Below are 6311 nucleotides of genomic sequence, written 5' to 3'. Positions count from 1 at the left end.
AATTTTACTGGGAAATAAAGCTTGTAATTCAACGAAAGGTGAAATGCGTTCTTCGTCTCGACGAACTTCGCCTTGCAACTAGAGCGGTGCAGAGCACGACTTCAAAGCGTATAGTGGAATGCTAGACATCCCATTGTAACGCTTTGAACCAAAACATGTGTTTGCATGAATTACGAAGAGTTGTCTCTCTTTTTCTAACACCTCCCTGCTTAAAGCGAACATTCCGTACAATACCGTTCGTTCTTCCCCAGACTTGGTTTATTAGAATTATATACACAGACGGTTTATGCTTCACCACGTTCTAGTCCTAATGCACTGTAGTATGAAAATATTCTCAGCAGATATTCAAGGTGTAAAATTTGCAGCTGTTTTCCTTTGATAAACAACTTAGAGTTATACTCCTTACGGCCACAAGAGCACTTTAATGCTTTCTTTTTCAGCTTAAAACAATGTTACAAAAGTGTATTAATATGAAATATGCATTAGACAATTATTGATCTATTAACTCCTTCTCCGTCAATGATTTGTAACGAATGTCGGTCGACATGTCGAAGCCTGGTATAACGCTTACAGCTTTTTTTCCCCGGATGTTCATCATTCCGAAAGTTTCATTTGTAGAAAGTCCGTATTCTAAAAGTTCTTTTTTCTGAAGGTATATTTCCGCAAAGGTTCTCATTCCCCCATAGTGGTTCGTTATTTCGTAATTCGTTGTTTCTAAGATGAATATTCTCCGAAAGTCTCCAAAAGTTGGCTGCAGTATTTAATGAACGGTCAGAATAACGAACCACGGGAATCATAAACCACGGGAAAAAGTCCGGTATGAAACGGCATATTTTCGTATTACTGAACCCCAAGTCTTGAGCTTGGCAAAATGGGCCTAGAGAAGGAATAACGAATATCACACTTTGAAACACCACCCGCCTCCTCTTCGAGTGAAATAGAGATGTGTCAATGAAGAAATAGTCTTGAATATATTATCTAACACAGGAACTCCACTTCTAGAAGGCTCCTAGTTTGGTGTCATTTTTAGACAAGAAGTGTCAATAAAGTGAACGTTAAGTGACTTTTGACCGTTAATCTCAAGAGGTTTTGCTTTTAATCAAGGCATAATTATTACCACAAACCTCGTGTAGCATGTAGGAGCTATGAAGGCCTACTTAGAAAATCCACTGACTGATTTTCAACAACAACAACTACGAAAATCATTCCTAAATCTGCTGCTGGTGACATACGTCCATACACAAACGTAAAGCTATATAAGTTTTATTCTTAAATGACATCTTTTCCCCAACGTTCATACATACTTTTAGACAGAAATACATTTCTATTTTCAGTATTACCATGTTAAATTAACGTGAGTGCAAATATTTTTCTAAAACAGTACGCTTTTAAGTATCTTTCTTCGCATACTTAAATTGATCCTTTGTGTCCTCAAAATCTAGATTTTACCAGTGCTGTTATATTGCCAGTCCTTTATGCAAACCATCGACACTTTGCTGAAAGAAGCTGCTCCGAAGCAATAATTTCTGATTGGCCTGCAGTGCAGTCGGTCAAATCATGCAAAGGGACGATGAAACTTTGGCTCTGCTGAAGATAAAAAGTTTTCAACATCAGCTCTGCTGAAGATAAAAAGTTTTCAACATCAGTTACACTAAAATGATTACGGAGGTTACTCAACAAGTGAATGAACATGACTACAAAGGAAAAAAGAAACAATAGAAAACAAAACAAAACACAACAAAAGGAAAAAGCACAGTGGATTCCTTTGTAAGCTTGGATTGTCCACAAATTTCATTTTATATATCGATGAATCGCTTAAAATCGCGTTATAAGATTGATCTATATCGCTCAATCAATCGATGGCAGCAGTACTTGTCGTCTGACCACCAGACATAGTTTTATCAAGTATACACAAAGATGATCCTACGTATCTACGATACAGAATTTAATGCCACAGAGTAAGCAAATAGTTCTGCTTTTATTGATTTTCTCTTGGTCGTCTCTGTGCCATACGCCCTCTATGTGGAGAGGGACGACATACTGCGTAATCTTCTCATTCTCTCGTTACAAAATATATTTCAGAGTGTTGAGAAAATACATGATGAGCCCGACAATGTCATGGATATTAGATAGAATGTGTTGACTTACCTCATCATGGACGCCATATCGTCGGTTTAGGCCTCTGACCCTTACTCACTGCAAGACAAACAAATGGAACATTATATACCCGACCTAGAGAATCACGGTAATGGTAATGCCTAGCTTAATACTTTCATACATAGATTGTTCTACTTATACTCGTAGGTATTTATTACCAACAATACTTTGAGGGTCTGATGAAACATAATTGTGTTATATACAATGTACATGCACTTACGTATGTATATATATATATATATATATATATATATATATATGTAATGAAATACTGTCGTATATATATATATATATATATATATATATATAACATACTCTTTAAAAATTAAAACACGATTTTTTTTTTGTATTGCTGTTATTTTACCTATGGAAGCCAGTTTTATTGGCCTTCATGTATGATCAGATGCTTTTTGATCCATTCTAACACCTATACTGGGTTACGAATTTCCTACATATTGCAAATACAGTTTAGCTGCATCTGTTATAGTTTGCAGCATCTGAATGCAGCATTCAAAGCACCTTTCTAAGGAATAGAATCATTTGCTTCAATGTATTTTAAAAAGACCTCATTCCTACACATCACTTATTTCTCCTCCTCAGTTACAGTTTTTGCTATTAGACTCTGCAGCAAGGAATGCCGAGTGCGAATCCTGAAAGGCGATTGTATACAAATTAAAGTGGTCAAGATGGTTTGTCCACAAGGTCTTTGTTGACCTGCGTGCATTAAGGTAGCTGCAATGGAGGAGTGTAAAATGGCAGAACCTTCCTGCAGAGGCCCTCTTGGACCTCTTACTGTGGTAAAACATAAGACTACCACGGACTGATATTCAGACTAAGATACTGTCTTATATCATGTTGCTGATATTACTATTGTCATTATCTCTATCATTATCATTGCAAATATTCAATTGTGACAGTCATACATTCATTGTGTTATGATTATTGTGTTTATCATTGCCATCGTTATCATAAGCCTCAGTTGTAACAAGAAAGAAACAAAATTCGATTATAATAAAAATTACATAAAATGATAATATTATCAAACAAGAGACCGTATATTTCACTGAAAAAGAAAGAATTTGCTTGAATGAGACATAGACGCGTGCTCAGTGAAAGAGGTTGTTTAGAGCAGGAGGCAAGCTCAAAAATAGGTACTTAATATGATGGGTATAGAGTGTCAGTACGAATAATCATTTGCTGCTTAAAATGATGCAGAAGAGAAGAGCATGCGAAAACCTGGAAAAAATAAAATATACATAAGTAGAAAGGCAAAATGGATAATGAAGATGCTGAAATTCTAGCTGTAGGATGATTGACATTGGAAGGCCGCAGAGGGCGTAGACGTAATAGATATCAAGTATACATATCTAGATATTGCAGCGTTAAAATTAAATGCTCCGGATTTGTAAATATCGAGAAGCAAGACACTCACAAAACATTCAAAGAATATCCATGATGACACTTCAGGCATCCCAAAACACAGAATAAAACATGAGAAACGTTTGATATAACAAGTAAAAAAAAGTTCAAAGGGGCCTGAGCATTCGATCATGCCAGAATCTTCGTCAGAGACAAAATGACCTCCAAAAATACATACTGTTAAATTTTTATGATTGTCATTTTGCCTCTAGCAAAGATTTCAAGCCAGCGGATGACTACCACTGGATGGAACAGATGTAGCTTTTTTTTTTTTCTTTTTTTCATTTTGGCATTCAGCACCGAAAGTGAAATAACGTGTCTTCGGTTATACCGTTGAGATATTTTTACGAAGTGCAGTGAAGTGCATGTTTTTTAAAAGATTAATAAGATTATTGTTATTTCCAATCATAAACTGTTTGCTCTTTTCTTTACTGCTTTCAACGTCACAGAGAACAAATCTTGCAAGAAAATGAGCCTCACCATTCACACCTTCCATCGATACTAGGTGTAACAGTGTAAAGTGTATGCTGTGACGGTGTAACAGTGTAAAGTGTACGCTATATATGCTGTGCACAGTGACACAGATATTTAGGTGCACAAGGACGTTCCGTCAAGTTTCATACAAGTTTTACTCACGCAGCAGGCATACTAGCCCCACTGATCGTTGCCACGCCCACACCTGTAAAACATTGATATACCATGTGTAATAACATTATTCAATACTGTACCATATATTGTATACTATAGAATGGTTCATAACGCGAAGTCACTTGCAAAGTTTACAAGCCCCACAAAATATAGACTAAACTACATAATTGTTTCTTAGTCACATTCATACAAGTTAGCGATATATAGATAAGCAGATAACGTGGCACGGAAGTACTTGTTATGTAACCCTATAATAAGCAGAATTTGATCGATCGGCTAAAATGTTGCAAAAGATTGAACACTGATAGTTTTAGCACATAATCAGAGGAAAAAAATCGTATTGTAAACAATGACATACAGATACTAAGCAACCACAAATAAAAAATACGCCACAAGTATGAAAATGCGAATAAGGGAAGCAAGGCGATTCAACTTCTGATATGTAAAGATGGCAACGCGATTTCAAAGCAATAGCTTTGAAAAGTGCGACAAATGATCCAAAGTTTGCTCCAACGACATTTTGTTTTTGTTTTTTGTTTTTACTTTTTGTTTCGCCTCACCGAAATTTGCTCTGCTGATAATTACTCCTCACGAACTAAACCATTGATATAACATTATTTTGTCCGAAAATGCATTGCTTTGTGCCTGTTTGCTTGTTCGTGTGTTTGTTTCTTTTGGTTTGCTTGTTTGTTTTGTGTGTGTGTTTTCCTCGTCGGTTGAGCCGAACGACAAAAACTGGGGTAGTCGGGCGTTGATTGACGACAAACAGCCCTCCATCATACAAAAATCCAGTGAGGATGGTCGATCACAAGCACCTCTAGCTCGCACGAGACCGGCCTCCTGCAGGCTCATGCAGAGGAGGGCTGGAGACGTCAACTCGACACTCACACCAAAATGCAGATCGTTAATCACTTATGAGCCGCACCGGAGTTTGTGCAAGAACACATCAACTCCTTAGCAATCGCAGTCAGAGATATATAGTTACAGAAGTAATGTGACATAATATTATAATGATTGAAAAAATTGGGGGGGGGGGGAGGGGTGTGGGGAAATTTCCACTGCCTATCTATAGTAGATATGAACATGTAGAAAATCATATCAATTATTATCATTTATACCCGAACTATTACAATATCTTTAAGAATTTGAAAGTGAGTGAAAACAATGTTCTTTGAAATGTAATAAGCTCTGCAAAACTAAATTAAGTAAATACTAGAACTCATGAAGAACAACCATAGATGAGTGTTTTAGATAAATTTAAATCGTTAATATAGTCTTATTAACGGCAGTTAGATTACGGTGGTCATCTAACCATGGTATTTAGATATGCCATTCAGGTATATCACTTTTTGCGGTAAATGATATTTGAAAGGCTTATCACAAAGTATTTTTCTTGGTACTTTTTTCTTGTTCGGGATCAAGCTTAACATAATTAGCAAAAGTATCGCGCCCTTGACCTATTGAAACAGCAACTATTTATCAGGGTATTGGGATACTATAAAACCAGTAAGATATTTAAATGAACTGATGTTTACTGAGTCGATCGTATCCCATAGGCAACTGCAACACTTTTAAAATATTGATTCAAGGAAGAAACAGAAAAAAAATTGAGCAAAAAGATTTCGCAATTATGTGTATATTTGTTATAGCGCAAATATCAACAGAGTAAATGTCGGTGGAGAAATTATTACAGTTGCGATTGAGCGCGGAGCAAGTGTTCGCAGAGCAAATGTCTCGTACAAATTTTATCTCAAAATCCTTGTGGTTTTCGGAGCAAGTGTCGGCAGAACAGATTATGTTGTGTATAGCTATCCACACCGTGCGTGAAAAGTTGTGCGACGTTTTTTTCCGGTTTTGACGGCGATACTGCCAAAATGATTGCACCACGGTAAATTCGATTCGAAAATAAGCAGTTTCAACGAACTGATGATATTACCAGACAATCTTTCCTATTAGGAACACGAAACATACTGTATAAGCTCAGTGTCATGAAGTTTTAAGTTCCTCAGTACAATATCACACTCTGTATCAATGGCATGTACTTCAATTTTCCTTCCCGCCAGTTCTCCGCCATAGAAATGGATACT

Source organism: Diadema antillarum, unplaced genomic scaffold, assembly GCF_040938485.1.
Source record: "Diadema antillarum isolate AM-2024a unplaced genomic scaffold, OU_Dant_1.0 seq00001626_RagTag, whole genome shotgun sequence".
NCBI classification, from domain to species: Eukaryota; Metazoa; Echinodermata; class Echinoidea; order Diadematoida; family Diadematidae; genus Diadema; species Diadema antillarum.
The sequence above is the reverse complement of the archived record's forward strand: the minus strand, read 5'-3'. Positions refer to the sequence as shown.